Below are 7900 nucleotides of genomic sequence, written 5' to 3' on the forward strand. Positions count from 1 at the left end.
CACTACCCCTCGAGGATGTCTCTGCTCTATCATCTCTAACAAATCTCTCCCTTAAAATTTATGAGATGGCAATGTTGCAAATCTGCCAAATGATTAAGCTTTCTCACCCCTGAAGAGACCTTCGTAGCAAACTTTTGGATTTGGTTAAAGTTAATAGACATTTGAGTCTACTATCTACTACCTGACAGTGTTGAGATACTTTTTCTTTGGATGCTTTTACTTTTAGCAGACCACAATTAGATTGTGCAAAGGCTAAATTCACTGCATGACATTTGGTGATTAGATTTTACTTGAAGTTCAACCTTTATGCAACTGCAACCCTTCCACCTCTGCACTGGAGTGCTGCTTTGAGCCACATTAGAGTGCTTCAGTTGGGTTTGGTAAGAGAGGGACTTATAAGGGTTAATTTCTATCTAAGGTCTAACCTCTCTTTAACTTAGCAACAAACTAAAAGTTGCTAATGGGTTGGGAGAATGTGAGTTTTAGTCCGGCTTCAAAACAGGGGTATACAGGATCTGCTTGCAGCTGGAGCTTTTAATTAGTCAACTGGCTTAAACAGGTTTTCAGAAGCTAGATTCAGATGGCATAAAAGCAAGCAATCTACAGTGCTGCTTGTGTCTGTATTGGAGTGCTATTTTGGGGTGCATTTAGAGTCCTTCAGTTGGGGTTTGGTGAGAGAGGGAGCTTGCTGAAGAGGAAAGGAGGTGATCCTTTCATTTTCTATCTTTCCTCAGTAAGAGGAGCGGCGGCCATGCTAAGTAGAACCTGGTAAGTATTTCTTTTGTTCTTAATATTCTATAAACTAGAGGGAGTAATTTCAGGGTAAGTCATAGCAGGGCATCTCAGCAAGTGGAGTACTCCTGTGCAATGTGGGAAGTCAGGGACACTGCCAGTGTCCAGAGCGACCATCTGTGAAGGAAGTGTCTTCAGCTACAGCTACTTGAAGTCCATGTTTCGGAGCTGCAGCTGCACTTAGAGTCATTGTGGTGCATCTGCAAGGATGAGATCTTCGTGGATAGCACAGTGAGGTGGTCACACCACAGGTAAACAGGCAGAAAGGGAATGGGTGACCACCAGACAGAGTAAAAGCACCAGGCAGGTGGTGCAGGAGTCCCCTGGGTCCATCCCCCTCTCTTAACAGATTTTCCATTTTGGATACTGCTGGGGGAGATGGTTTCTCAGGGGAATGCAGCAAGAGCCAAGTCTGTGGCATCATGAGTGGTTCAGCTGCACGGAGGAGGGGGTGCGAGGGAAAGAGTAGGAGAGCAAAAGTGATAGGGGATTCTATCATAAGGGGAGCAGATAAACATTTCTGCAGCTGCAGACATGACACCAGGATGGTATGTTGCCTCCCTGGTGCTTGGGTCAAGGATGTCATTGAGTGGCTGCAGGACATTCTGAAGGAGGAAGATGAACCAGCCGGAGACTATGGTTCATATCAGTACCAACAATATAGGTAAAAAAGAGGATGAGGTCCTGAAAGTAGAATACAGGGAGCTAAGAAACAAATTAAAAAACAGCACCTCAAAGGTAGTATCATAGAATCTTAACGGCACAGAAGGACGCCATTCGGCCCATCATATCTGCACCGGCTTTCCAAATGAGCATCATGACCTAGTGCCATTGCCCTGCCTTTTCCCTGTACGCAGAATCATAGAATCTTATTAATCTCAGGATTACCCCCAGTGTCACATGCAAGTGAGATCGGGAATAGGAGAATAGACCAGATGAATGTGTGGCTGGAGAGATGATATAGGAGGGAGGGACTTAGATTCCTGAGGCATTGGCACCGATTCTGGGGAAGATGGGACCTGTAAAAGCTGGACGGTTGCACCCCAACATGATTTGGACCAATATCCTCACAGCAATTGGGAACCTGAGCAGGGAGACCCAAGATAGGAATGAAAGACAGAAAAGTAGAAAGCAAAAGTGGAAGACAGAGGAAACGGACGAGCAGCAAATAGGGCCTTAGTACACGAAAAATGTGTAAAAATGTTAAAAAGACAAGTCTAAAGGCATTGTATCTGAATGCATAGATCATTCACAATAAGGTAGATGAATTAACAGTGCAAATAGATATAAATGGGTACAATATGATTGTGATTACGCAGATTTGGCTGCAGGCTGACCAAGGCTGGGAACTGAATAGCCAAGGGTACTCGATATTTAGGACGGACTGGCAAAAAGGTAAAGGAGGTGGGTGGTGTTGTTAGTTACGGATGAAATCACTGCAATGGAGAGGATATTGGCTCAGAAAATCTAGATGTGAAATCAGTCTATGTGGAGCTAAGAAGCAACAAGCGGTGGAAGTGGGAGTTGTCTATAGGCCTCCAAACAGCAGCGATGAGTAGATGACGGCATTAAACAGGAAATTAGAGATGCATGGAACAAGCGTTCTACAGTAATCATGGGTGACTTTAATCTACATATAGACTGGACAAACCAAATTAGCAATAATACTGTGGTGGATGAATTCCTGCAGCGTGTACGAGGTGGTTTTTTCAGCCAGTACGTCTGGCTGATAAAACAACTAGGGAACAGGCTATCCTTGAATTGTTATTGTGCACTGAGAATGGGTTAAATTAATAATCTTGTTTATAAATTGGTTAAGATAGATTGGGTAACTCCATTAAAACGGTAGATAGACAACGGCTGATACTTAAGAAATAAAAGTATGCATTGTAACAGTTATACAAGATGTTTCCTCTTGTGGGTGAGCCCAGAACTAGGGGACACTTTTAAAATTAGGGGTCGCCCTTTTAGGGCAGAGATGAGGAGAATTTTTTTCTCTGAGGTTCCTCCAACTTTGGAATTCTCAGCCTCAGAAGGTAGTGGAGGCGGGGTCACTGAATATTTTTAAGGCAGAGGTAGATAAATTCTTGTTAGGCAAGTGAGTCAAAGGTTATTGGGGTAGATGGGAATGAGGAAATCGAAACACAAGAATATCAGTCATGATCTTATTAAATGGTGGAGCAGGCTCGAGGGGCCGAATGGTCTACTCCTGTTCCTATTTCTTATGCTCTTATGTTCATTCCTTTCTGGTGCACAACCACAACAGGAAAAGCAGCCAACCATGGGTAACAAAATAAATTGATAGTATTAGATCCGAAGAGGAGTCATATAAAGTTGCTAGAAAAAGTAGCAAGCCTGAGGATCGGGAACAGTTTAGAATTCAACAAAGGCGTTCCAAGAGATTGATTAAGAGGGGAAAAATAGAGTATGAGAGTAAACTTGCAAAGAACATAAAAGTGAACTGTAAAAGCTTCTATAAGTATGTAAAAAGAAAAAGATTAGTGAAGACAAATGCAGGTCCCATACAGTCTGAAATTGGAGAATTTATAATAGAGAAGAAGGAAATGGCAGAGCAATTAAACTTTACATCTGTCTTCACAAGACACAAATAACTTCCCAAAAATACTAAGGAACCAAGGATCCAGTGAGAAGGAGGAATTGAAGGAAATTAGTATCACGAAAACAATAGTACTGGAGAGATTAATGGGACTGAAAGCTGATAAATCCCCAGGACCTGATAATCTACATCCCAGGGTACTAAAAGAGGTGGCCATGGAAATAATGAATGCGTTGGTTGGCATCTTCCAAAATTCTGTAGATTCTGGAACAGTCCCGGCAGATTGGAGTTGGAAAATGTAACCCCACAATTTAAAAAAGGAGGGAGGGAGAAAGTAGCGAATTACAGATCAGCCTAACAGTAGTGGTGAAAATGCTAACACCTATTATAAACGATGTGATAACAGGACACTTAGAAAATATCAACAAGTTTGGACAAAATCAACATGGATTTATGAAAGAGAAATCATGTTTGACAAAGTTACTGGAGTTTTTTGAGGATGTTACTAGCAGAATAGATAAGGGAGAACCAGTGGATGTGGCATATTTGAATTTTCAGAAAGCTTTTGATAAAGTCCCCACATAAGGGGTAGTGTGCAAAATTAAAGCATTTAGGATTGGAGGTAATATATTGGCATGGATTGAGAATTGATTAGTAGACATGAAACAGAGAATAGGCATTAATGGGTCTTTTTCGGAGTGGCAGGTGATGTCAAATGGAGTACCGTAGGGATCAGTGCTTGGGCCCCAGCTATTCACAATATATATCAAAGATTTGGACAAGGGAACCAAATTAATATTTCCAAGTCTGTTGGGAATGTGAGTGGTGAGGAGGGTGTTAAGAGGCTGCAAGGTGATTTAGACAAGTTGAGTGAGTGGGCAAATACATGGCAGATGCAGTATAACATGGATAAGTGTGAAGTTATCCACTTCGGTAGGAAAAACAGAATGGCAGAGTAATATTTAAATGGTGATAGATTGGAAAATATTGATGTACAAGGGGACCTGGGTGTCCTTGTACACGAATCACTGAAAGCAAGCATTTAGGTGCAGCAAGCAGTTAAGAAGGCAAATGTTGCCCTTCGTTGCAAGAGGACTTGAGTACAGGAGCAAGTATGTCTTACTGCAGTTGTACAGGGCCTTGCTGAGACCACACCTGGAGTATTGTGAGCAGTTTTGGCCTCCTTACCTAAGAGGGAGTGCAGCAAAGGTTCACCAGACTGATTCCTGGGATGGCAGGATTGTCATATGAGGAGAGATTGGGTTGATTAGACCTGTATTCACTGGAGTTTAGAAGAATGAGAGGGGATCTCAATGAAACATATAAAATTCTGACAAGCCTGGGCAGACTGGATGCAGGGATGATATTTCCTCTGGCTGGGGGGGTCTAGAATAAGGGGTCACAGTCTCAGGATACAGGGTAGGCCATTTAGAACTGAGATGAGGAGAAACATAGAGATAAAAACAAAAAAACTGCGGATGCTGGAAATCCAAAACAAAAACAGAATTACCTGGAAAAACTCAGCAGGTCTGGCAGCATCGGCGGAGAAGAAAAGAGTTGACGTTTCGAGTCCTCATGACCCTTCGACAGAACTTGAGTTCGAGTCCTGGACTCGAACTCAAGTTCTGTCGAAGGGTCATGAGGACTCGAAACGTCAACTCTTTTCTTCTCCGCCGATGCTGCCAGACCTGCTGAGTTTTTCCAGGTAATTCTGTTTTTGATGAGGAGAAACATCTTCACTCAGAGGTTGGTGAACCTGTGGAATTCTGTACCACAGAAGGCTGTGGAGGCTGGGTCACTGAGTATATTCAAGAAGGAAATAGACAAATTCCTGAACTCTAAAGGCATCGAGTGGTATGGAGAGAGAGTGGGAGTACGGCATTGAGATAGAGCATCAGCCATGATCATACTGAATGGCGGAGCAGGCTCAAAGGGCCAAATGACCTTCTCCTGCTCCTATTTTCTATGTTTCTATGAATACCCAACAAATGGAAAGATATTGAGAGGTGTTCAGGAAGTGACAGACCTTCGATTGCAAGTCGACAGTTCCTTGAAAGGGACGCCGACAGGTGGATAAGGTGGTAAAGGAAGCATATGGAATGCTTTTCTTTATTGGACAAAGTATCGATTACAAAAAGCAGGGATGTAATGATGGAACTGTATAAACCGCTGGTTAGGCCACAGCTGGAATTTTGTCTTTAGTTCTGGTCACCACATTACAGGAAAGACATAATTGCTCTGGATAGAGTGCAGAGGAGATTTACAAGAATGCTGCCAGGGCTGGAAAATTGCAGTGATGAGGAAAGATTGGATAGGCTAGACTTGTTTTCCTTAGAACAGAGGAGGTTCAGGGTGTACAAATTCTGAGAGGTCTCGATAGGGTAGACAGGAAAGACCTGTTTCCCCTAGCTGAGGGGTAATTACCAGGGGCATAGATTTAACGTGATTGGTAGAAGGATCAGAGGGGACATGAGGAAAAACCTTTTCACCCAGTGGGTGGTGGGTGTCTGGAATTCACTGCCTTAGTTTGTGGTTGAGGCTGAAAAGCTCAACTCATTTAAACCATACCTGGATCTGCATCTGAAGTGCTGTAACCTGCAAGGCTACAGACCAGGTGCTGGAAAGTGGGGTTAAAATGAGCGGCTAGTTTCTTTTTCTCTTTTTTTTGCTGGCACAGACATTATGGGCTGAATGGCCTCTTTCTGTGCATTGTAACTTTCCTATGGTTCTGTATGAATGCAAGTGCCAAATTTACTTGTTATTTCTTCCCTTTGGTGATCAGAAAGGTGATCCTTTTAAGTCATGTTTTGTAGCCAAAGAAACAATCCACTGACCTTCTGCAGAGCTTACTATCTAAGTGCTGAATTACATCATGCAGCTGCAGTGCTGATGTTTGCATGGAGTGTAACCTTAGGTTGGCTTCTTCAAACACAGGGGACAAGTTGGCACAGCACATTTTGTAGATTACAACAATATTTGTACAGGCAGATTCATTATCACCTTCATTGATCATAAGGAGTTTTTGCAAATGCTTTGAACAATCCGTGCTGACGCGTGAGAACAAAGCAGGCCACACTTTCAAATTACCATCTGCAACTTTTCCCAATGATACTCCAGCATGTAATGACATGCTCGATGAGCTCAATCCACTACCGATCAACAAACTCTACAAACACCCTGAGGTTTCCATGTCACACTGCTGATGAAGGGAAGTGACCAAATATTTTGATCACCACAGCATTCATGTCAACATCTAGCTTGTGCAGACCTGCTCTGAGTGCAATGTTGACAACGTGAGCTAAGCAATCAGCTTTGAAAAGCTTTGGTGGTTTCCAGAAATGATTGCATATACAGAATGACAAATCCCTAAATTGGTTTTGGTATTATCATTTAGAAGAGCTGAGATTTGTTGGGAGGTGAACCCTTTTCCAGAGCTATAAGAACCTGATCTGAAATAGCCTCAGCAGATTCAAATGGATGTTCAGAAAAGTCTAGCAGTTTGGATACATGTCCAACTTTGGCAGTGCAATACCATACACAAATTGGGTACATCTTATTTCCTTTAATGGAGGTGTCTGCAAAAGGAGAGGGACGTGGTGATAAGGCTCAGATCCTTTAGTTCAGATACACCCAACTTGCAAGAGGCATTTGTGACAATTTGCTCTACTTTTTGCCTATCCACATGATATAATTTTAGCTTGGGAGGACTCAGGGTACAGCTGCTCTCCCAGTTTCTAAGAACAGTCCATTGTGCGATATGCATCACCATGTTTCACTCTGTGGTGTGTAGTCGTCACTTCAATAAGTGATACTGTTTCTCCCTCCGAAGAATCTTTGGTAGTGAAAAAGTCTGGATTCCTTGCCCTTGACCAGCAGTCACACTTACTTTTGTATTGTCCCGCTGTGTGCTGTTTCACATCACTCAATCCACTGTAACTTACTGAGAAACTCCTGAAACAGGTAGTGCAGTACGCTATATGCTCATTTCCAGTGTAAGATTTGACCCTAAAGCAACGCCTCCCAAAACATGCACTGTCTATTTTAGGTCTATTTAACATGAAGACAGTTCAGAACCAGAAAGTCTTGAAAGCAATTTGAGATGAGGTCATTGTTGAAATCAATCTGAAATGAAAAGAAAAAGTGCTGGAAATTCTCAGCAGGTCTAACAGCATCAACACAGAGAGACAGAGCCAATGTTTTAGGCCTGTGACCTTTCACAGGAAAGGTTCCTAGAAACTGGGAGAGCAGCTGTACCCTGATTCCTCCCAACCTAAAATTATATCATGTGGGTAGGCAAAAAGTAGAGCAAATTGTCACAAATGCCTCTTGCAAGTTGAGTGTATCTGAACTAAAGGATCTGAGCCTTATCCCCTGATGTTCTTTATAAAATCAAAATATGTTTAAACACCAGACATAATGTCTTCATGCTTGGAACAGCACCATTCCCATCATTTTTTTAACACCCTTGTCTTATCAAGTCAAATATTGAAAAACATCGCTATGCACCACATCTAATTTCAGGCGGATTTGAGCTGATTTCGAGATGCTTTT

The sequence above is a fragment of the Carcharodon carcharias genome, chromosome 8, assembly GCF_017639515.1.
Source record: "Carcharodon carcharias isolate sCarCar2 chromosome 8, sCarCar2.pri, whole genome shotgun sequence".
Lineage (NCBI taxonomy): Eukaryota > Metazoa > Chordata > Chondrichthyes > Lamniformes > Lamnidae > Carcharodon > Carcharodon carcharias.